The sequence below is a fragment of the Canis lupus genome, chromosome 15 (genome assembly GCF_003254725.2).
Source record: "Canis lupus dingo isolate Sandy chromosome 15, ASM325472v2, whole genome shotgun sequence".
Classification (NCBI taxonomy): domain Eukaryota; kingdom Metazoa; phylum Chordata; class Mammalia; order Carnivora; family Canidae; genus Canis; species Canis lupus.
Genome location: NC_064257.1, coordinates 30,745,018 through 30,771,035, shown reverse-complemented (window position 1 = coordinate 30,771,035; position 26,018 = coordinate 30,745,018). Strand labels below are relative to the sequence as shown.

The following is a 26,018-nucleotide window of genomic DNA, read 5'->3' as shown; positions in this document are numbered from 1 at the left end:
CCACTGATTAAAGACAGAAAGACATAACATGTTAACATATATTGTTCGTGTTTACCCAGTACCTTCTGAGGATAGCACCACAATTTCTTAAAGGAGAACATCAGCACCTCTTTCCTAGTGGGTACAATTTAAGTGGGACTGTCAATCAAGATGTGTCTCTCTCCGAGAGTCAAGCAGGCAGCATGTGACCCAGAACAGGCCAATCTCATTCCCTTTCCTCAGACTTTGAATCTCACCTGAGCGACCAAGAACAGGAGAGAATTCATCTTTATGATGGCACATTGATGACAGGACTATTAAAAAGCTACGGCTCACAAGATTGAAGAGCATCAACCATTCTTGCTCTTTCTCATACCTGGCCCTTGAGCCTTCTCTGATGTTTGAGTCATCCCAGAGGCTTCCAGTTAATTCTCTCTCTGCCTGAGTCTTCATGAATACATTTCTTTTGCTCGCAACATACAATCCTGATAAGAAGTATTAAAATGATAATTCTGAAATTTTTCTTCAAGATGATCAACACTGAATTCATAAATTGCATGTCTGATCAAAGTTTTTAGATGCACATCAACATACCTCTAGTACTCTGAAAACCATTATTGAAAAGGGAAAATATGATATCGTATCCAATTCGACTTACAATTTGTTAGGAATAAAAGACCTTCTAAACTCTCAATGTGTTATTTGTGGGTAAGTGCTTGGAAATTGCAGCTTGAAGTTTTTTCTTTTAATCCTATCATTTAGAAACAGGCAAAAATTACAAAAATAAACTATCTCTTTTTTGAAGTGAAACATAAGAATTCTAAGGATACACACAAAAGCAATTTTTTTAAAGATTTAATTTATTTATTCATGAGAGACAGAGAGAGAGAGAGAGAGAGAGGCAGAGACACAGGCAGAGGGAGAAGCAGGCTCCATGCAGGGAGCCTGACGTGGGACTTGATCCCAGGTGTCCAGGATCAGGCCCTGGGCTGAAGAGGGCACTAAATTGCTGAGCCACCCGGGCTGCCCACAAAAGCAATTTTTGGTCAAGATTTCATGCATCATGGGCAGTTGACTTTTATGCTATGTTTTAATGTTCATTCACTTCCAAATAAAACATTACAATTTTTTTGTTGGTTGTCAATAGGTTATGCCTTTTCCCATACAATAAAATTCATGAAAATTCAAGAAAATTAAGCATTTTCTAAGTCAAAAGATGTATTTAAATATACAGTGATTAATCCACAATTTATATAAAAACAATACCTAGGAAAGGAATAGGAATTTATACAGTAATCTTAAAGACCCGATCTGAAAATTTTACATGCCTTTCAAATCATTTATCCGATAGGCCACAAATAACATATATATTTTTAATTTCTAAGGAACTTTAGTAGATTATATTTTTAACTGAAAAGTGCTTGAATTAAAAAAAAAAAAACAAAAAACTGGGAAACACTGATACACCTCTTTACTTGACAGAAACCAGAGAGGTCACACAGATAACCCTGAGAGGTGAGACCGAAGCAGAGTTCCTGAGAGTCTCGATGCCCATCAGACATTCTTGCTTCCTGCCATCACACATGCACTTCGGTATTATGACAAATGAATTATCAGTTTCTAGACAATCAGTTATGATATTCATCCTCAAACCATACATTTCTATGTCATTATATCTCTGATTGCTTAGGTGCCTCCAAATCAGTCTTAAATTGGACACATTTTGAAGCTAAGATTTAAAACAGTGACCCAGGACCCACTGACTGTAAATTAGCTTTGGACAATCTCAATGTTGAACGATTTTGCTAAATTAAGATTTCATTGATCTGAGTTTACAGAGGTTGAGTATCTAATCTTCAATAGACATGGAATGCTGACTCCCCTTCTCTAATTCTCTGCTAAGAGTTTTCTGTCACACTGAGGCAGAGAGAATGGCCAGATACTAACTTTCATTGTGTTCCTTGGGTTGTTTCTGTTGTCCCAACTCATCACTTTTGAACAACTCTGCTATCCCCAGCTGTCTCTGACGCAACTGATGAATAAACTTCCAAGAACTCAGGATCCCATGACATGGAAAGTCTGTAAGTAACAAAGAATAATTCAAAATCCCTGGACAAAATTGTTCTCTTTGTTAAATGGGCTGCCCTGATAAGCAGGCGAGGAATAGCATTAGAAGGTTGCAGAAAGTATACTATCAAACCTTTAAAATACTTTGTAAAAGTTTTATGTTCGCTTGAACTAGGGCTTTATCTGACTCCCAAACATGATAAATGTCATGTGGTTAAGAAAATCTCATTCTAGACAAAGAGTTTCCACATTCCTTTAAATAACCCAAGAAGGGACGCCTGAGTGGCTCAGCTGTTGAGTGTCTGCCTTCTGCTCAGGGCATGATCCCAGGATCCAGAATCAAGTCCCACATCTGGCCCCTTGAGGGGCGCCTGCTTCTCCCTCTGCCTGTGTCTCTGCCTCTCTCTCTGTCTCCAATGAATAAATAAATAAAATCTTTAAAAAATAATAATAATAAATAACCCAAGAATCCGAAGATCTGCAGCCACAAAAATTAATTGAACAAGGAAGCTAGGGCAGGCCCGGTGGCGCAGCGGTTTAGCGCCGCCTGCAGCCCGGGGTGTGATCCTGGGGACCCGGAATCGAGTCCCGCATCGGGCTTCCTGCATGGAGCCTGCTTCTCCCTCTGCCTGTGACTCTGCCTCTCTCTTCGCGCTCTCTGAATGAATAAATAAATAAATCTTAAAAAAAAAAAAAAAACAAGGAAGCTAGTAAATAGGGAAAGAGCTTTAACCACTGTGATATCTGCCAATGTGCTCCACCCAATTGGTTGGAAGCCCTGATGTCTGTTATTTCTGAAATTATGGCCAAAAGACACACTTTTCTTGAGCTCTCTGCAGCTGGGCCTAGTGTTCAAGTGAGCTTCTCTAAGCCCATGTGCCATCCTGCAATTCAGGAGTCAGGCCTAATGTCTGTCTCTACCTCCTCCTCTTCTGATCAATAATACCTTTCATTTAAATTCCAGAGCACTGCAGTGGACAGTTTTTCACCCCTCAACAATTTTGTCTTTGTTCTTATGTCAGCACGCAGTTCACGAAAAGCCACCAACATCCCCCTTTTGTGACTTATCGATGTCTTACCTGACAGGTCCTTATGGCATCTCACAAAAATCTGCTTAAAGGATAATATCCCCGAACTGTGGTATTAAGACCAGCACGCCTCTCCATGCAGAGTTCTAGTTCAAGAGGCCAGTTTCACATCTTCTTTGGCTACCGTGGAAGCCTGAAATTCAAAATCTTTATGAAAATATGCCTTATCATCAGGCTTACTCTATAGGTTACTGTCTCTCCATTGCGTAGTAAATACCATGGAATAGTAAAATCTCCCAAGATTGTCTTGCCAAATGAACTCTGCTTCTTTATGTTCCCCAAGACCACCAAAGCCATGACCATTAAAAGAAGTAGGAATGGGTATGGTCACCCTGATATTTGCCACTCATAGGGGTTCATCCTTTGGTATTCCTATCTTGATGACATAGGCGTGAATTTTATATATTATTTGAACCCACCTTAATCAGGGGAGGCCCATGCTTCCTTTTTCAACTCTAAACTTACCTCTTGGGATCCCTGGGTGGCTCAGGGGTTTAGCACCTGCCTTCTGCCCAGGGTGTGATCTTGGAGTCCCCAGGATTGAGTCCCACATCAGGCTCCCTGCATGAAGCCTGCTTCTCCCTCTGCCTGTGTCTCTACCTCTCTCTCTGTTTCTCATGAATAAATAAATAAAATCTTTTAAAAAAAAATTTTTTTTAAATAAACTTAACTCTTTGATCTTTGAAGTTAGAGTTTTGTTAGAGAAAGCAATAGGACTGACTAAGATTATTCATAAATATCGTGAAATGTCTGGAAGGCTGGGGGGAGTATAGGTAATGCAAACACCATTCTGGAAGTAAAGCCACAGTTATGGAAAAAAGGGAGATTTCAGGGAGCAGAGACTCCCCATAATACAGAAACTACAGAAAACAGAGCTAGAATATGCTTCAGATGTCTGTGAATAGCAAAGTTAATGTCTGTGTATTAGCAGACATTTAAAATTACAGAATAATCATTTTTAGACTTCTACTTTGTCCAGTTTTTCTTCCTTCTTTTCTTTTCCTTCCTTCTTTTCTATAATACAGGATTAGATAAGATAATTTTTTGTTGACTTTCATCATTTTAGGTCTGTTCATGTTTCCTTTTCCTTGATTCCATGGGCAGCAAAATGGATTGCCTTTCTGATCACTAAATGGAAACTTTTTTCATAAATGCAGAAACCTTTTGAGGCTTTCATGAAGTCCAAAGTAAATGAGTTCTTTTATTCCCCTAAAGGCACTTAATAAAATAAAATAAAGTGCCTTTGAAAAATCCTAACATATATTTTGAAATTATACTTCTGTGCAATGGAATATCATTTTTAATCAAAAATTTTAAGGGGCACCTGCGTGGCTCAATCAGTTAAGCATCTGCCTTCAACTCAGGTCATGACCCCAGGGTCCTGGGATGGAGCTGCACATCAGGCCCCTTGCTCCCTGCCCCCTGCTTCTTGCTCGACTGGGAATCTGCTTATACCTCTCCCTCTGCCTGCCACTCTCCCTCTCTCTGTCAAGTAAATAAGTAAATAAAATCTTAAAGAAAAAACACATAAAATTTTTCAGGATAATTGTTTTGAATTTGCTATATTGCATACTCTTAAAGCAACACGATTGCCAAATAAATAAAATTATTTACCCAGGCATTTTCAATTTACAAAGAGAAAAACAAGATACACCTTGGATACAGTTGCTGGTAAATCGCTCTGGATACTCTACATTGTCAGTCCATTCTAGCTGGTCAGCGGCTGGCTGATGGAAGGTCTATCTCTCTCAGACAACCAGAGAGGCACCATGGAAAGGCACTGCACTGGGAGCCAGAAGATCAAATATCAGCTCTGCTGTGTCCCTGGGAAAATCTCTCAGCCTTTCTAACTCTCAGTTTTTTCATCTGTAAAATAGGATAAAAATATCCTCTGGCCTGTCCTGCTGGATTATTAGAAGAGTCAGAGAAGACAATGCGTGGGAAAGCATTTTGTAAATGCAAAGCATTAGTAATATAATTTTACTTAACTGTATTTAATATTCTCCTGCTTCAAAGCCACTTTTTCAGAAACTAAGGCAATTAGTTATGACAGTTCACATATATCCGAAAGCTAGATTTGACACAAAAATATCAAGTTCAAAGGCCCAAACCATGTGTCCTGTCCTTAGGCCTCAAAATTATTCAATAATTCCTAATGCTGGGGTCGGCCCTTCAGTGCCTCAGGATGGTGGCAGCAGTATGCCAGTGACACTCAACTCTGTCTGGGGACCAGTTTTCCCCTGACCTCAATCTCACAGTGTTGCAACTGTCATGTGCTAAAAGCTGGTTGATAAGAAAAATGAGGCAGGGTACAAAGACCCGGGGCTCAGATACTCTAGTCAGGTTAAGTCACTGTTGGGAGTTGAGAAACATTTTCAGCTATGGTTCTCATGTTTATTTAAATTGATTTTAGCCTTAAGGTAAACCATTAACCTACTTTAGGAGCAACCAAGTTAGAGCAGCAATGTAGTTTCTCAATTCAGTTATCAGCTGGGCCCACTATGTATCTAGCACACGAATGAATATGTTATCACTTTGTCACCTAGGCATTCAATCTGGGCAGAAGTTATTTTGCAGAAGGTCATAGCCTCATCTTATGTTTGTCTCATCTTTGATGGATGAAGGGGTACAGCCCTATGAGAACATGACTGATTGAATGGAACCAGCTTGAATGTTAGCATCATGACAGCCCTCTCATTTTGGGTGCTTAAAATTTCAGCTCTCAATTTTCAGATATCGAAACATCAGTTTTCTATACATGAACTGATACTTTTCCCTGCCCTTGCCACTTCACAGCCACATTATATCTAGAAGTGACGATATGGGCACAGGACTTTCGGTGTTTCCATTAGCAGGTTGGTTTGCACCTCTAGATAAAGATGTCTGGGGGAGTCCAAATCTCATTTACCATGAGGCTCCTTTTTTTTTTTTCCACTTGCCTTCTATATTGTATAACACAACACAGTTAGACTGCATAGATTCCCAGGCCGAGAGCAAGCAATATACTAGACCAAGTCTACAAGAAGTCAAGCAGTGGAGAAGCAGACGTTTTAATAAAACCTAGGGAACAGGGGTAAAAAAAAAAAAAAAAAAACCAACTATGTTTTAATTAGTTCTACCTCTTTCAGCCTCCTGATATTTCTACCTCATTACCAAGAGCTTTTTCCAGTAAAAGAATTCATAAAATATTAGACTGCCACTCCCAACAACTTAAAAAACGTATCTGCAAGCAGAATTGCTACACCTATTTATTCAGCCATTTTAAAAAGGTAGGATAATGTTATTAGCAAATTGAGACCTAGTGAAGCTGTGACTTGTCCAAGCACTTTCCTAATCTCTAAATCAGAGATGAGTCATTTCGAGGGTCCCTTGAAGAATATTCTATGCTTCTACCTCAAATGGTAAATGGAAACATACAGCTCTTAATTTAATTGGGGCAAAATCAGTATACCTCTTATAACGGATAATTCTAAAAACTAATTTTATCAGTTCATTTCTCCTAAATGTTTTCTCTTATTCCTAATTATTCTTCTCCTAAATGTTTTCTCTTACTCCTAATTATTCTTTGTAACTGACCAAACGGCAAAGAAAAATCAAATAGATGGCATAGACAAAAAGAGATGTGGGCAGTTAGAAGAAGAAGTTCTGAGGCTCTAATGTACAACGTGGTGATTATAGTTAACAATGCAGCATTGTGTACTTGAAAGTTGCTGAGAGTAGATCTTAACCACTCTCACCACCCCTTAAAAGAGTTAACTATGTGAGGTGAGGGATGTGTTCATTATCTTGATGTTGAGAATCATTCCACAATATATATGTATGTCAAATCATCACATTATATACTTCAAGTATACACAGTTATATTTGTCCATTATTCATCAGTAAAATGACGGGAGGGGGCAATATAGGCTACCTCTCAATATTAAAGCACTGGCCATAATCACAACTCCACACAGTTGCGTATAGAATCTACTGAAAAATTGTCCTATATCTATCTTAAATGCATTGGGCCTTAAAACATTCTGAGTGAGATCCCAGATGTTGTGTGCCTTCTAATTAATGAGTTTATTTAACATCTTTGATGGCTGTTGATGGTTTTTTCAATTCACAGAGTAAGGGAAACACAGCAGTGACACTTTTGTTCCAGAACATTGCGCTACTAGTTGGCCTCAATCCTGACCTAGACAGAACATCTTCAGAGCTGAAAATTAATTTAGAGTCTATTCCAGGTCGGTCCTTGGCATCTTTGCTGAGAAGACCTATTAATGCCAACATCAACAGAAATAAACACAAGCCCATTAAGAATTGGACTAAGACCATCAGTCATTTAACATAAGACAAATAGCAAAGCCTATCAAATCACGAACCTACCAACTCAAAACTGAGTACAAGTAGCAAATCCAAAATGTCACAGTAGGACACAGTGGATTGTTATCCGTTAAAAGGTATGGGGTTTACCCATTACCAACAAACAAGTTAATATGCTATTAAAGAAACAGACTAGGAAACTCTAAAAGTAGTGATTTTATGATACGATTTGAACCAAAAATGCTTCAAAGTAACATATTGTAATTTAGGGCATTTCACTAAAAACTATCCTCTGTACTTGGCACAATTTAAGATACTCACAGAGATACATTTCTGGGTTGTGTGAAAATGTTATTATCCTAAAACAACAGTAAACCAAAAACATTAAAACATGACTAGTAATCTACCAGCTTAGTTTTTTAAATACTTTCAAAGATATACATAGATGGAGACACATATAAGAGTATCTAGTAAGTACAGGATTTTCTTGACAATAAATTCTAGCAGAATGGAGCTCATTTATACTCATTTTTCAATATCTAAAGCAACCATCAATTTAAATTAGCAAACTAAATTATAGAACCATAATGAAAGCATGTCCTTGGTGGTTTATAAATAAATATTTTAGATACATCTTTGAATCCACAGGAGAAGTGGATTCGAAGACTACTTTTCTGGGGTCTGTCCCACCTTCAGAAGGGGCAGGTCCAGACTAAAAGTCTGTCTCATGCAGCTTACAGATAGGGAGGTTAGGGTTTTCACCTAGGCAAGCATTGCTTCTGCTGCAAGGCATACTGGTGTTTCAACGTGTGAGTAAATGATAAGAGGAATGAGGCCAGGACTGGGCAGGGGAAAAGGGAGAAACTGACCCAGCTATAGGACTGGTGCCCAAGGAGGTAGTCGACAGCCAAATGACCAGTCCAGAAGAGCACAGTGATCCTCGCACTTGGCTATAGCAGTCATCAGTATCTGAGATCCACTGAGCAGGTAAAGTCTGGCAAAATGAGGTTTTGAGCACTAGGTGATCTGCTGAAATGGTTGGGTCTGTCACCATAGAACCTACATGAGTCAGGGTCCAGGAGGAATCATCCGTCCTGCTCAGGATGATTCAAGAAGGTTTGATAAAGGAACTATATTCTAAAGGTTAGGACCAAACCACACGGGAAAATGCAGCTAGGCTGTAACCATCAGAGGCCAGAAGGACTGAGGAGTGGGAGCAGTTCCTATAATTTAGAAGCAGATTACCACCTAGAGAAGGTCTCTGACCTTCAGTAGAAGGAGGTAGACAGCTAGAGGTCACCCCAGCAGGAAGGAACTGATAATATGACTGCCCCCATCTTATCTAGTCACTCCCTGGGATCTCCTACCAGGGCTCCCCCTTTGGCCAAACCCAGCGAGAAATTGGAAGACCAGGGTTGGTAAGTCTACATAGGTCAGTATGGATGCAGGGGAGGGGGAGAGATTCAAAGTGAAAAAGAGTGAAGAAGAATCTGGCAGGGCACACAGGAGAATGACAGCACATCTGGGAGAATATTCTATTTCAAACAGCATCCTCCAAAATACGTGGGAGTCTGGGGATGAGGGTCCAGAATTCTGAAGAAAGAGGCCAGCAGAGTGAAACAGGATACTGGAGCCTTAGTCAAAAAAAACTTTTTTTTTTTTTTTTTTTTAATTTTTATTTTTTTTTATTTATTTGTGACAGTCACAGAGAGAGAGAGAATGAGGCAGAGACACAGGCAGAGGGAGAAGCAGGCTCCATGCACCGGGAGCCCGACGTGGGATTCGATCCCGGGTCTCCAGGATCGCGCCCTGGGCCAAAGGCAGGCGCCAAACCGCTGCGCCACCCAGGGATCCCAAAAAAAACTTTTTTAAAAAAGAAAGAAAGAAGAGGGAAAAAAGGTCAGGGGAGGACTCCACCCCCATAGGCAGTCAGGATGCTAAGCAGAAAACCAAGTCAGAAGTGTGCTGGCACGAGTTATACCGGGGATGTGGGAGTAAGGAAAAGTCTCCAGGCATGCTGAAGGACTGGCTACAGAGCAGAAAGGCTCATTCTAGATCAAATTCACTGATGTCTTTGGCACTGAATGTCCATCCTGCCTGGGTCAGGATGGACATAAGGACAAGTCAGGACTGAGTCTATGAAAGCCCAGTGGTATCTACACCTGAGAGAACATGGGAGTTGTGGTTGGAGAGATGTCCTGACCTTCCGTTGAGGCACTGCCCCTGTCCTAGGGGAGGAAAACTACAGGGAGGAGACCCAGGGGACATGTCCCTAGACCTCACCCTCCAACCTTTTCTAATCTGCAGGATTTCCCATTGGGCAAACCCAGCCGGAAAGCAGAGGACCAAGTTGGCACAGTTCACAGTGGTCAATTTCGTAGGCCATCCAGCAGGATGGAGAAGAGTAAGACAGGATGCAACAGGGTGGACAGGAGATATCCAGCACAGACTTCTAATGTAATCTTGGTGAATAATGATGAGGGCCTCCCCAGGAGATACTTATTAAATACACACACAAAAAAAATTAGTAATTTCACAGTAGAGAAACTAGCAGACTCCTCCTTGGAAAGGTAATCAAGTTGAAATCACTGGTAATGGGGCAAACTGACAGCAGGTGCCTCCCTCCATGATTTGCGGCAAAGAACACACGTGACATCCCTGTATGCCTGCCAGAAATGCATACCTGAATCTGATCGTGAAGAACCTTCAGACTAACCCAAACTGAGGGACAGTCTACAAAATAATTGGCCTGCCCCCTTCAAAAATCTAAATGTCATGAAAGACAAAGAAAGACTGAGGAATTGTCCTGGTGAAGATCGGCTAGAGACAGAGGACATCTGTGTGCTGTAGGTGATACAGGATTTTCTTCTGCTATGAGCATATTAGAGGACAAACTGGTGAAATCTGAACTAGGTATTTAACCGGGTAACAGTATTATATTGATGATAATGTCCCGATTTGGATTCTTGTACTGTGGTTCTGTAATAAAAAGCTTTCGTTTTTAAAAAACATACCATGAGGTATTGAGGGGTAAAGATGCCTCCTGTCTGCTTTCAAACAGTTCAGAAAAAAAATATATAGAAAGAAAAAATATCATAAAACATTAACATTTGGGGAATGTGGGTGAAGGGGATGTGGGAGTTCTTTTACTATTTTTTGCAATTTTTCTTTAAGTCTGAATTATGTCAAAATAAAAGAAAAAATAAAAAATGATGAGAGCTGCAACTAAACCAATAGCAGTGGGGCTAGAAAGAGAGGGCCATACACAAGAATACATGGGAGGTAAATGGAATAAGATTGAAGTGCTGAGTTATATGTGAGGTGTCCACAATGACCTTGAGACTTACGGCTTTGACCACTGCATAGGGCAGATATCACAATTTTGATACTATTAATGTACCTTGGCCAAACAGTCCAAATATCTATCTCTATAACTTATTTATTATATTTCTATTGCATCGACATTGGATTGTCATGGCCAATTAACGATTAGTAGATCCGAAACAAGATCCTAAATTTCTCCATCATCAGTAGTGATATTGAGATTCATTCCTTTCCGCAGAGAAGCCAGCAATGGTGGATTTACCCAGCACAGAAAGAAAGAATGCCCCCAGCAAACGAGTCTTTCTTCTCCAGTCTTCCTTGGGGTATAGGAGTCAGAGATCTTTCAAAATAGCATATGAGTATTTCGAATCCAAATGTAGCTCAGAGCTGTAAGAGAGTGGTTAGCTGGAACTGATGGGGAAAGCAAGCTGTGAGAGAGAACATTCCAAAGTCTTCTACCCTCATGCAAAACATTTTCTTCCAGTCTAGAGTTGAAAAAGAAAATCACATGTCTTACAGGCGTCCATCAATCACGAACAGTCATCGACACAAGCAATTAGCACCATGTCTTTGATCCTCTCATGTGTCCTATTGCAGCACATAAAGCCCAGTTGTTTAAGGCATGATCCACTCAACAAACACACACTGAACACTACCATTGACTTTAGCCTTATAATCAGCGTCAGATAATCCACCCTCCGCAGGAAATCGTGACTTAAGCATATAGCATTACTGCCATATTTCTTAAAATGGCCTAAGTTTTGTGGGACTAATTGTGAATACAGATTTAAGTGTTTAATGAATGTGAGTTCTATCACAGCTGTTTTTGTTACTCACAGCCCTAGTAAGATGTTAATTATAACTGGAATATCCAAATACTGGTGGATTCTATTGAACAGCTAGCAACTATGCCTAGGAAGCTTAGCTGCACCCAGTCGGCACCCAGGCTGAGAAGGGAACAATATTGAGGTGAGTTGAACTAGGCAACTGGTTACTAACTGATATTTTGAAAAGCTCCAAGAAGGCATCATTACCCATAAATCCTGCAGTGTCACCATTAAAAATCCCTGCCTTTGAAATAACCACACTTACCAAGGTTTCCATTAAAGTGTAACCACCCTTAGGTATGTTGATAACACAGGGTAAATCAGTGTTAATATTTTCTATTTATTCTATTTAATATTTTATTTAATCTTTAGCCAATATTAAGTATTGTTAAGGAGGGGGGTAACACAGAGTATTTTGGGGTCTGGCAGTAGAAGAGTTTGAGATGAAGGAGAGAGCCAAGAATAGGGAAGTGCAAACTCCTAGGAGAAAGGAAATCTGCCTACTTCATAGCTTTCGCTAGGGCCAGCCCTGGAACTAAAGTCATGAGTGTATGGGTGTGTTTTCTTTAACTTTGTCCAGCATTTTTTTTTTCCCAAGGCCACAATCTACATCCCCAAACTTGACACAAACACATTGCAGCAGAAGGAGAATTGAGGAACCAGATGCAGAGACTCAAATAATTACTAAAAAACTCAGAGCACATGCCCACTGACATCATCGTTTAAATGTGGAAAATAGCACCTAAATCATTAAGTAACCCAGGATATTTGCTTACCTTCCCTATTTGCTTACCTCCCTATGACCTGCCATTTCCAGCATTCTCTATCAAAAAACAAAGGGTTTTTTTCTGACTACATAAAAGAACATCACTGAAGTCCGCTGCAGTTTGTAAGAATATCTCTAAGCGTGGGGCTGAAGTCTTCAATTAATTTTCAAAGGACATTTTCTTCCATGGAGATGTGTTTGGGATTTCAGGACTCAAAGCCCTGTACCTTAAGCCTCATTTTCAAGCTGAGCATTCTCCTTTAATTTCTCTCATCACACAGCGTGTGCATATGACAGACAGCTCCCTGGGACCTGTATCTGATCACAGCCCACAGTTCAGCAGGAGGGATCTTCCAAGCCAAGATCCAAAGGTAAACTGTGCATATTCTCATGAACACCACTCTGGAAAAAAACTTATATTTAATCACTTTCAAGTGCTGCATCTCTTTCTCTCTGATAACTTCCAGTTTAATTTTTTCTTTAGTGATCAAAAAAGAGCAAAGAAAAACTTATCATCAGTTTTTCCTAGTACTTTGCCATTGGAACTACATTTCTAAACTTTTCCCACCCTGACTGTTTCCTGAAAGCCAATAAATCCTTAGAAATATAAAGCATATCTGAAACTAATATAACGTTGTATGTCTATTATACCTTAATAAAAAATGTTTTAACTTTAAAAAATAAAAAAAGGGAAATGTAAATTTTTGTAAAATCCAACAGAGTCCATTTCTGGCCAGGTCCCACATATTTAAAATGGTGTGACACCTTCTATCTCATAGGATCAGGGTATAGGTGAAATTATATCACACATATTGATTATCTTGCACATAGCAGATAACTTAGTAAATGGAAACTGTTATTTTCTAAGACTGACATTTTTAAACTTGGCAATTCAAAAGCAGGATAGAGCCTGATGCTGCTGCTGCTGAAAGACGTCACTGATAACAGACTGTCTATGCCACTTTACAATGTACAATGCATTTTTATACATGTGACCACACAACACCCCTGTGAAGTAGCTGGAATAGTATTGTTGTATTACTTTCCTAATGCTGCATAACAAACTGCCGCAAATTTAGTGAGTTAAACAATGGAAATTTATCATCTCACAGTTCTGTAGGGCAGAAATCCAACGAGGGTTTCATCAGGCTAAATCAAGGTGTCGGCAGGGCTGCATTTCTTCCTGGAGGCTCTGGGGGAGACTCGGTTTCCTTGCTTATTCAGGTTGTTGGAAGAATTTAGTTCCTTGCAGTTGCAGGACTAAGGTCCCCATTTCCTTGCTGGCTGTCATCTGAGAGCTGTGCCAGCTTCTGCCGGCTGCCCCATTCCTTCACTCATGCCTCCCCCCTCCACCACAGCTAGCAACATTAGGGTGAGTCCTTCTCAGATATCCTGCTGCTTCATCTGTCATTTTTCTGATTTCAGCCAGGAAAAGTTTTCTGCTTTAAGAGTTTACGTGATTAGATTGAGCCCACTTGAATAACCCAGGAGCATCTGCCCATCTCAAGGTGCGTATCTTTAATCACATCTGCAAAGCCCTTATTATCATGTAAGGTAAAATACATACAGGTTCCAGGGATTTAGGACACAGACATCATGGGCAGGGGGTGTCATTAATTTGCCTTCCACAGTTCCCATTACCCACATTTTATAGAGAAGAATGAAGATCAAAGATTTAGATAAGAGACTTGCAAAGACACAGTAATTAGCAAAGAATGGCTCAAATCCCAAAATCATTTTCACTCCAAACCCAAGTCAGTGTTCTTCCAATAGACTATTTTGTTCTGAAAGGTAACTCAGCATTGACCCTCTTGCATTTTCTCCCCCTTCCCCACCCACATGTAAACCCACACTTCCATTAATTGGATTTTAGGCTGGCATTCTTGAGGATTTAATGCACTTTCCAAAGCTTTGTGGAGAAGCCAAAGTTCAGATGCATTCCTACTCATTTTGTTGTGATTTCTTTCCAAGGCTTATACCATGTTGAAAGGATTATTTGCCAGCAATTGGTTTCCTCTACAACTGTAAAATGTTTCCTGATTGGTTGAGTGCTAAAGGAAGGTTATATCATGGTACGTGTGGGTCATTTCACAACAATTTTTCTCAAAAGTTGTACTTAGAAATTCGATACCTAAGTGTTTAATACTCATTTAGAACAGTTCCAGTCACTTTGCATTTCCTAGAAAATAACATCTCTAGCCTTTTTTCTTGTTAGTGGAGTTTAGAAGCATAATTTAAATTTATTTTAGGGACACCTGGGTGGCTCAGTCAGTAAAGCCTCCAACTGTTGATTTTGGCTCATGTCATGATCTTGGGGTCCTGAGACCGAGTCCCAAATCAGGCTCCATGCTCAGTGTGGAGTCTGCTTGTCTCTCTCATTCCCCCTTTTCCATTCATGCTCTCTCTCTCTCTCTCTCTCAATCTCTCTCTAAAAAATAAATAAATAAATAAATAATTTTTAAATAATAAACAAATTTATTTTAGTGTGATTTTAGTCAACTAGTAAATATTTATTAAGCACATTACTAAATACAGAATGTCAGTCAGTAACCAATTCAAGGGAGTATGATTGAGTGGCAAACTGTGGGGCCTGGATTATACTTTGAGAACAATCATGTTTCTGAAATACAAGAAGACTCTCCTGTTTAGAAACAAGAAGGTGTTCCTTAAAGAAAGATGGACAATAAGTTCAAGTTGGTTGTATGTAGAACTTAAAGGACTCTTAAAGCCTGGACATGATCATATGTATACAAGAATAATCATAAAATGAATGTTTTTATCAAAAAAAAAATCCTGAGAAGTAAAAGTCATTAGCTTAATGCATTTTGAAATAAAGTATACACATTTATGAATTCCAGAATAAAACCAGTAAAACCCCCTTTTTTTTAAAAGGACCAGGCCTCAGAGTAGATGCAGGACAAAGAGACTTTAAGATTTTTGAGATTTTGAAGAGGAATGTGGGATTTAAGAAAAATTAGTCTAACAAAATACCTAGTCTGAGCTGTAAGGATAAGAAAGTAAGAACAGGTAAGCAGCTAGATGCTTTCCAGCTATCTAAGTCTGTGATAATGAAGGCAGTGTAATCTTACAGTTGATGAGCTCTGGGAGCAGACAGATGTTGGTTTAAATCCTAGCTCTGCCACTGTTTGCATTTGGGCAAGACATTTGATTACTCTAAGACTCAATTTTCTCAACTGTAAAACGGGGATGATAATCCACCTCAAGGAATTGTCATGAAAATTAGTTAATATGATATCTAAGAAGCATCTGGCACATAGAAAACGCTCAGTTTTCTTGTAGCTGTCGTGATCATCTTGACGATAAGAAGGATAGCAATGGAAATGGAAAGAGAAGGGACAGGGGTCATTTTGAATGCAGTGTGATGAGGACAGTAAAGGACTCCAGACTTTCTGACCACAGCTGAATTATTTAGGAAGTTGGTGGAGCCTAAAACCTGGCTCCATCTAGACCTTCACTCCAAATCATCAGCACCAATCAGTTCTATCCACATAAGGCAAAATATAGTGAGGACCATACTCAGAAGACTTTGGATTTCACAGCATTGTCCAATAGAACTTTCTACAGTGAAAGAAATATCTTTTTTCTTTTTTTCTTTTTTTTAGAAATAGTCTTTATCTAAACTGTCCAATATGGTAGACACTAGCCACACTAGCCACATGTGGCTATAGAGCCCTGGAAGTGTGGCTAGTGCAACTGAGAAACTTATTTTTTAATTTTAATTTCATCTGATTTGATTAACAAATCTAATTGTAATTCTATTTAAATGGCCACAGGTGGCTAGTGGCTACCTCCCCAGGCACTAGCATACCTACTATCACATCGCACATGGTTAGTATTCAGGATTTAAGGAATCCTGAAGTGCAGGGATGCTGGGTATCATTGGCTAGTGGCTATGAGTACAGAAGATAGGTTTGAAGGAGCTTTTCAAAAGTAGGAGTAGATCAGAACAAAAGCTGAGTTTATGATCATCTCGGGACTAGAAATTTCAACTCCTCATTTTACAATTCAAAGGTAACTACTGAATATGCCCACATTACCCAATAGTTTACCTACATTTGAAGGATAGGTAGAGGAAAGGAACTGAGGTAGGTGATAAGAAATTATATGGGAGACTGTGAAGACAAAAGACCACCTTCCAATCAGAAGACATTTGGGTCCATCCGCTCGTCTCAGTCTCTGGGTACAAATAGCGCTAATGGTGAAGGAAAGGGGAAGTAGTTTGATTCCACTTCTTCTTTTTACCTTCCCAATCTATTCTACTTCACCTCCAAATTTAACACTTTGACTCATTGCTTCCCTTCACCTTCCACAGTGGTGATAACACAGAGAGAAACATAGGCATTCTGGGAAACTTCTTTTGTCTTTTGTAAGTAGAAGAAGCAGAACTGGACAGATAGAGAAATTGAACTATGGTTGGCAGTTGACACAAAGGCTTCAGCTGATGTTTGGGAATGAGCCCTGAAGCCAGAATGGCCCTGCAGAGTTGTCCTGAATTGAGGCAGAGAGGCTGGTCCTCTGAATTCCCTCTGGCCCCAACATCAAGTAAGTCACTGAACACAGGCTGTCCCTAGGAAGGAGTGATGGACTTGGACAAGGCAGCTGCCTTGGGCAGGGGACATGCCCAGAGAAAGAGGGAATTCCTGGAGAAGAAACTGGCTGTTTGTCTCAGTAACCAACGCTCCCACCCCCCAAGAGACAGAATGAGACCATAGGGTGGGCTGGGGAGGGGGGTCCATCCGGGAAGTGCACCACGGTGGTTGCTGAGGGTCTATCCCTGGTTTTGCCATCAGCAAGGGAACATGAATAATCCACTGAGCTTTCTTAAGCTCTCATTTCCTTATCTGAATGCAAAGGAAGACGCAGAGCCGAGCTCTAACTGATATATTTGGCACTCTGGCTTTTTATTTTAAGATTTATTCTGATTTTCTATTTTATTTACAAATTTGCAGTTTTTAAAATGATATTTTCAAGGCAGGGCAGAGAGGGGAGATTTATATGGAAATTTTTCTGATTTTCATAGAAACAGATGGTTCTATCAATGTACTGCTTCATTTAAAATAACCTCAAAGTCAGTACTTAGTTTCCATAAACTGAGGATTTCTGACTTTGTTTCATCACTCTGCGTCTTCACAAGTTATCTGAGTTTCACTCAGCTACCTAGCTTTGTCACTGTACTGTGGAATCCACCAATTCACCTTTAAACAGTGCATGCACATGCACACATGTACACACAAGGACCAACTTTCACCGACAAAGCTAAAAAGGACTTAAGGATACAATCTTATCAATGCCACTGTGATTGGGTAGGACTGCTTTTATTTTTTTTTTTAAATTTTTATTTATTTATGATAGTCACACAGAGAGAGAGAGAGAGGCAGAGACACAGGCAGAGGAAGAAGCAGGCTCCACGCACCGGGAGCCTGATGTGGGATTCGATCCCGGGTCTCCAGGATCGCCCCCTGGGCCAAAGGCAGGCGCTAAACCGCTGCGCCACCCAGGGATCCCTAGGACTGCTTTTAAACCATCCCATCCTTAGATGTCTCCAAGGAGCTCTTTAAGATTGTGCTCTATCCTTTATTTAGTGATCAACAGTCCTCACAGCAAGGAAGTTCTTTTTGATATCTAACCCAAATCTCTTCTACTGCAATTTCAAACCATTTCCTTTTCCATCCTTACTGAGTTAGGAAAAGAGCTGGTAATCATTGTCACCTGCTTCTTATAATTTTCATATGTTTAACTTCATTAGAATTTATTTATACCCAAACATTCTCCCCATATGACATTTTATCCCACTTAGCTAATGTCTGCTTTTTTAACTCTTAAGAAAAATCATTTAGTCTTTTTTAGTGTATTTTCTAGCTGCTTTATATATTCCATAAACTATGGAAACTAAATTTAATGAGTCTTTAAAACACCATGAATGATGAAGTCTTTGTTATTTGGGGGGTTTGGCATTGTTACAATCTAACCTGGGTTAGCTTTCACATTGCCTTACACTATCCCTACATTAAAAATGTATATCAGATTGTTTAACCTCAAGGAAGAAGCAATTTTCCCACAAGACCTATTTATAAAGTAGGGTAGTATCTTCCCTTATATGGGAAGCTAACGTAAACTATTAATGACATGTATCAGGTGCAAAATGTTCTCAGTGCTCTTTCCAAATCATGTTTAAAATAACAAGACTTGTTTTGTCTATTAGAATTCAGTTCTGAAAGATAAACATTTTTAAGTATTATTAGTTCAACAACAGAAGTAACTGTTTTCTCTGAATGCAGTCTTCATGACATCGTTGGCTACTGTGGATCTCTTAACATTGTTCCTTGCATGCCACAGTCCGGTACATGTAACATCTTTCCTGATGTCTACAGAATCAGAAGGAACAATGTAGAGAGCTGCTTAACAGATTTTTTTTTACCATATGAAGTTAAAAAAGAATTACTCACACAAAGGTCAAACAAATCTCAAAGTTTATATATATATATATATATATATATATATATATATATATATATATTTTTTTTTTTTTTTTTTAAGATTTTATTTATTCATGAGAGACACACACAGAAAGAGAGGCAGAGACACAGGCAGAGGGAGAAGCAGGCTCCATGCAGGGAGCCCAATGTGAGACTCAATCCCGGGACTCCAGGATCACGCCCTGGGCCGAAGGCAGACACTTAACTGCTGAGCCACCCAGGTGTCCCCAAAGCTTATAGTTCTTTAAAATATTTATATTTCAAAGAACATATGAAGAAAGTATAAACAAATTATAATTTACTTTCTACCTGATATGTCAAATGTAGAGACAGGAGAAACATTTACAGTGGTTTTCAGATTTTATATGAAGTATAAATTGTACAGTCACATAGAAAGTAAGTATATCATATATACTTGGGTTTTAGGATACAGCCTCCTTTTTTTTAAGATTTTATTTATTCATGACAGACAAAGAGGGAGAGAGAGAGAGAGAGAGAGGCAGAGACACAGGCAGAGGGAGAAGCAGGCTCCATGCAGCGAGCCCCACACGGGACTCGATCCCGGGACCCCAGGACCACGCCCCAGGCCAAAGGCAGGCGCTGAACCACTGAGCCACTCAGGGATCCTCTACAGCCCCCTTTTATACATATCTGCTTAGTAACTTTATCACCTCTTTCTAAAAGCTGGCTACCAACAAATGCATGTCAACCTGAGGATCTCATGACAGTGTAATTCAGGTAACCTCTGGTCAGTAGGTATGGTAACTAGCACCTCTGTCTCTAGAATTCATATGGCCTGACCTTCTCCCAATTCTGACTGATGAGCACTGGGCTGACACATCTGATGCTGCTGTTAGAAGTATTCCACATATGCCCTGCTCCATATACTGGCTGAAAAGGGCAGCTAAACGGTTATGCAAAATCCCTTTGCACAAAAATATCATCCCCATTTCCAACCAGTTGTACACTCAGATATGTGAAGAATGCTTTATACTATGGTGGTAGGTGTTTATATGCATTAACTGATTTAATTACATGAGAAACTTTCGATGTAAGTACTATTGTCACTCTTCTACATCTTAGAAAATTAATTTCAGAGAGCCACACAACCGGTAAGGGGCCGGTAAGGGGCAGACACAGAATTTAAATAGGTATTTCTGACTCCAGTGTACAAGTGTCTCCCATAATTCTCTGAATATCTCCCCACCACCATGTTTAGGGAGGATAGTTTGGTAGTTCAGAGTAAGGACTGCAGAGTTAAACTGTCTTGGTTCAAAACCACTTCTCAGTTCATGCCCTACTTAGCATTTCTAAGCTTCAGTTCATTTATAAAATGGATCTAATGATAGTATATTAGAGAGTTGATAGAAGGACTATATGCACTAATAAATGTGAAGTGTTTAGCATAATGCTTGCCATGTAGTAAATGCCATTAAATTAGCTATTATTATTATGATTATGATTATTATTATTATTTTTTTAGCATGCACAAAAAGATGCTACTGAAAAGCAAATGAAATACAGGGAAGAAGAGGGATAGTAATACATTAATTCAATAGTCCAATGTACAGTCTCAAAATTGGTAACTAGTCACTCAGGAGATCACAGGGAAATGGAAACACTGAGCAAATGTGTTTGACTATTGGACAAGGGAGATGGAAAAGTGCTACCGTGGACAATCACTGCAGCGCAAAGCACACCAGAAGCCTAGGGAAGGTTGAATCGACAAGAAGAAAGCACACAGGTTCTGCTTTAAATTTTTGCTGGAAGTCAGTTCTACTTGTATTTTATAGTATGCTGTTGTTGGCAGATTTGTAGCATCATTTTGGTCCACTCTGTTTTAGATATAACAATTGTCTTATGTTGACTCACTAGTCTCCCAGAATGCCTATTTAGTAAAAAAAAAAAAAAAAAATCCTCTTTAACTCAGGCATACTAACAGAATTTTGAACATCACCATTGATTTGTATTTAACATTAAATATGTGGGGGAAATAATTATAAGACTACTTGGAGCTATAAATGAGACCTCTATTAAATCTAGGCCTTAAATACTCACTAGTTCATAATTTGGGTCAAGATCTGGTGTCTAATAAAGTCTGTACTATGTTTGACAGCATTCCAGATATCCTTTATTCTTCTTGATTTGCCTCTCGACTTCTTTATTTAACATTCTACTTCTTTGTCAGTGAGTGCCTCAGAGGACAGTATTCCGCCTAAGTAGCAGACTTCATGGCAGCTTTCAACTCTGTACTATGCCTGCTACTAAGATCTTAGAACACTCGAATGATCTTGTCACATTTTTAAAATTAAAGTGTTGGTAGCATGATCAAAGGCTGGGATACCACTGAGAACTCTACCCAGGATTGAATCTGACTCCGACTCTCTGTACATACTAGTCACAAACATATAACAAATTTTATCAGTTTGCCATTCACCTCTATGTCGGGAATTGTATTATGCAGAGGAAAGGGTCATGAAAGTTACTATTTATTTATTTATCTGAGTAAAGATGAATTCATTTATACCTTCACTCCTCTGATTATTACCCAGAGAAATTCAGATTTCCCACTACCAGTCCAACCAACCAACTACTATATCAGAACACTAGGAACCTGCATGCCTACTTCACAGCACAAGGCCGACGGGAGTACACCATGTTATCATAAATGCTTTGGTGAATTCTAAATGGCGTCTAATATTCACCCCTTTGCATCCTTCTAGTAAAATAAACCCTAATACTGAGTATGCTATAATTACACGTGTGTTTGTTAATTTATTAAAGATATAATATTAATTTAATCCAATTTTTGGAGTTTATAGTAAGCCCCACTCAGTGGTTATCATTGTGCTAGCACTTTGGTAGATACAAAGAAATAAAAATTAAGATATTCCAAGTGTGTATGGCTATCACCATTTACAAAGTATTGACAGTGAAAAAGTTTCATTTGTCATACATAATAATCCTGTGTGCTAGTTTGAGTAGGATCAATGTTATTTTCCTCATTTTGGAGATTAGAAATCAAAACCGACTAACCAAGGGGGGAAATGTTGCAATAATTTGCCTAGAATCTTAATAAGTTGTAGAACTGAGACCCAAACTTTGGTCTTCTGTCTCAAAAAATAACATATTTTCTGCTCTAAATTGACCTATAGGCTCATCACTGTGGTGAGAGGTTCACAGAAATGTTCCTTAAAACCTCTTGAAACAAGACAGACAGTAAATAGAACATAGTTGCCTGAATGAAAAGATAAGACAACAGACTTTCATCAAATTAGTAAGAAAAATCCTCGTGGCTTCTTTTAGTGGAAAGGAACACTTTCCTAAGAGTTGGACTTTTCATGGGTTCAAGGGCTTCATGTGTCCCTAACGTGTGTAGAGGCAGATGAGGAAAAGCCTGGATTCCATGTGTGGCCAGCACAGATGAAATCATACCATTTAGGCATTGCCTTCTGGATAGGAGACACCGACCAGGCTGCCATGCCAGGGGGGTAGAAGGCACATATTGGAGAGTAAGGTAGTAGTGGTAGACAAAGCAGAAGAGATGAAAAGGTTTCAGGAGCTTTATGTCAGGCAAGAAGTTTGGCCCAGATCCAGCAAATCACACTGAATTGGAATAAAGGAAAAGATAACCCAGCAACATGGTGTCAGATGTATTAGAAGAGCCAACAACATAAGGTAGGCACAGTGAAGCTTCACATTAGAGATAACACTGAGTCATTGATAAAGAACCCAAAGACTGTTTGGTACATGGTGATCCGTATGTGCTGAGTGCAAAAAACAAAGACAAATGTGGTCCCAAAGATTGTAGTTACTTGTATCAATGATGGTACCATTGACTAAATAGGAAAGCTAGTTTGTAGAGCTTTTTTTTTTTTTTTTTTTGTAGAGCTACTTTTGAGTGTACTTGGGAGCAAAGGGAAGTGCACTGATAATGTTTGTAAAATGGTTTTCCTTTTACTGAAAACAGGCTATCTCTTGTTTCCAAGAGTTTCTTTGAATTGAAGATGGAGAAATGATTGAGCCCTGATTAATTTGAATTTTTACGAGACATTGTACTCCCTACTATATCCTTAAGAGACAACCCTGAGGCATATTTTGAAAGTTTTAAAATTTGCAAATGACAATGGTTTCAAGAACATAGGGACCTGACCAAGTACCCAGAGGCTCTGGATGGAACTATGTATCTAAGGATTTCTTCTTGCAGAAGAAAGAAGGAAATAAAGTCACAGATACAGGGACTAATAAGCACAAGCATGATATATGCAGGCCATCTGAATTTGTCTTCCTTTCCACAGCCCTAGGGAGCCCTTATAATCATCATCAAAAGGATGTTAATGGTGTGGAAATGGAACCTCAAAGAGGCTGAGTAAAGTCAGTGTGGATGGCAGAGTGTGGATTCAAACCTCAGTCCTCTGCTTTATTTATTTATTTTTAAATTTTTTTTTGTATTTGGAAAAGAGTATGGTTCTTCCTTAAATACATGATGAAAAAAGGAAAAGGACCTGCTATAGAGAGTCCTTGTAAAAGAGAAAAGGAAGAAAAGGTACAAGATAGACCACTGTCTCTGAAGAGCAAAATCATATGTAGAAAATGGGAGTAATTTTAAGGTAAAATAATAAAATATAAGCTGGATGCATTTACACTGAAAGGATATAAGAGAAAGATGCGTTCAGTTGTGTAAATTGTTTTTAATCTCTTATGTGCTGACACAGAATCTAAAAATGATCTCATATCCTGTGATAAGATTTAGAGTACTTCCTGAGGTCAAAAAAAAAAAGATGAAAATAAGTGATAAAATGTCTTAATCTGAAATTTTAGTATTTTCCATATTATTTGGAAATTGGGGACGATTTTTTCTGTGTCTGAGTGTCAGATGCCATAGTCTGCCTCTCTACCTCAGCAGACGTGGTCTTTGCCAGCACTTACCTGAGGGCAGGGCCATCATCAACTCTAAGCCTTGTCAGGAAATTCAAAGACAGAAACTCAAGGATCTGTCCACACAAATGAGCACGCTTGACCCGCACAATGCTGATGTGGGAAGGAGTTAGGGATAGTTGGGGCTAGGCAGGGAAAGATAAGGGAAAGGCCCAGAGTTGGGCTCCCATAAATCTGTGGGCTCCCATAAACCCCAAGGACACCAAATGGTCCAGCGTCAGGCTCCTATCCAACCCAACCCAAGGGTTTCCAACAACCCAAGGCTGTTTCCAACCCAAGGAAACAGAGATAAGACAATAAAAACAGAGAAGAAAGTAAACTAGGCTCCTAGCTCTGAGGTGTTAGGGAGTATCTCCCCTTGGTGATTACCAGACAATCCTAGAGATGAGATTCACCAGACCCCCCAACCAGCCATTTGTCAATCACTTGAGGCAGCACAATCTCAAGGCCTTGGGGTCCCTGGTTAGGTTCCAATAAAAGGCCAGTCAAAAAACCCTCAGTGGCAACCCTGTCAGAATCCCTCTCACTCCTGAGAGCTTTCTCCGTACCTTTGCTTAATAAACTTCTATCATTTTACTGACTCTCCTGTGTCCCCAAGATTCATTCTTCAATTCCGTGAGACAAGAACCAAGCTCTCCTGTATCAGCGCCACGGAAGACAAAATGGTTCTTTGCAATGGATGAATCACAACATCATAGGAACCTTACCACCAAAGAGCCTGACTCTTCTTCAACTTGCAATTCTAAAGTAATCTCAGAAGCACAAAAGATTTCAGTGAATGTGGGAATTAGGAGAAGAAATCCTTTCCGATAAATTCCCTCACTGGAACTTCACTTGATTTCAGCAGCCCTCCACCTTGGCCATGCATCCGAATCACCTGTGAAACCTTATTCAAAACAAAACAAAACAAAACAAAACACAAACGAAAAAAAAAAACCCTTGCTGAATCAGAAACTCTGAAAGTCCAGTCCGGCCTTCTTTGCTTGGGTGGTGGGGAAGAGCACCCCAAGTGATTCTAATACACAAGCAAGATTGAGAATTCTGATATAAGCGATACGAAAATGGTTCGTGGTTGAGCTTTCTCCGAAAAGAATTAGTTAGGATATTGCCCTACAAACTTTAAAAAAAAAAAAAGTGCCCCCTGATAAGGAGAACTGACCACTAAGAAGGGTTACCTCGGTTTCCTTGCTCCACGAAACAGCTGTCGCTCCACATTGTGCACACCTCCGGGCTATTCCCCTTTCAGCAGCTGCAGTAAATTCCAAGCATATTTCCACTGCAAACCAACCCAACCTTTGAATCTAAATCCCTCCAAGTCTCTCCTAAAGTTTAACTGTAAATGCTCACTTTGGTTTAACTTTCCATTTGCCTTATATTAGTCAGCTGGTATGGTTTAAACATTTGTAGATAGAAAAGTTCAGATAGGATCCATATTTTATTGCAGTCAGACGTTAACTGGGTTGCTCATGCTATCAAGTATTTGACCACTGTGGACAGTTGAAAGTAATTGCTGTTGGTAGATCTTGGCTTCTTTTCCTTTGAAAAATGACCGGGGCACATAGTCAATATTTTTTGGGACTCTACTGTTGCTGGACACTGTGATATGCACTGGTGATACAATAACACCCTTCATTTGCTCATATTCTTTTTTTATTTTTAAAGATTTTATTTATTTATTCATGAGAGACACGGAGAGAGAGAAGCACAGACACAGGTAGAGGGAGAAGCAGGCTCCAGGCAGGAAGCCTGACATGGGACTCGATCCCAGGTCTCCAGGATCGGGCCCTGGGCTGAAAACGGCGCTAAATCGCTGAGCCACCGGGGCTGCCCAATTTGCTCATCTTCTAACAGGAAAGCATTCGTTTGACAAATGTTTATTGAATGGGAGCAAAGTTGAATAGGATGAAATCTCTGCCTTCTGGGACACCATGGTCTACCTGAAGAGGCGGACATAGGCAAAAACTTTCCCTATGATGCATTTCATGTCATGATAGAAGTAGTTACAAAGTGGTGTGTGATCCCAAAGGAAATGCAACCTATATGGGGAAAATTAGTACAGGTCTTTCAGAGAAAGTCACATCTAAACTGGAAGAATGTATGGAATTTTCCAAGCAGAGAAGAGGAGGAAGAGGATTCCAAACAAAAAGAGCGTGTGCAAGTATCAGAAACAACACCATGGCACATTCAAGAAAGAATGAAAACTTCATGAAATATTTAGCACAAG

At 39.5% G+C, this 26,018-nt stretch overlaps 1 long non-coding RNA gene across 2 annotated transcripts; it reads right to left on the bottom strand.

Moving 5' to 3' along the window:
• Positions 1 to 1,050: 1,050 nt before the first annotated feature.
• Positions 1,051 to 25,035, bottom strand: LOC112654838 (uncharacterized). Of its 2 annotated transcripts, none has more exons than XR_003133416.2 (3): positions 24,970 to 25,035; positions 3,126 to 3,267; positions 1,051 to 2,058 (listed from the first exon to the last, which is right to left on the bottom strand). It is a non-coding gene; the product is annotated as an uncharacterized LOC112654838 (long non-coding RNA). The 2 variants fall into 2 exon arrangements; XR_004805331.2 differs by lacking the exon at positions 24,970 to 25,035 and adding an exon at positions 13,470 to 13,698.
• Between the last annotated feature and the right edge of the window lie 983 nt (positions 25,036 to 26,018).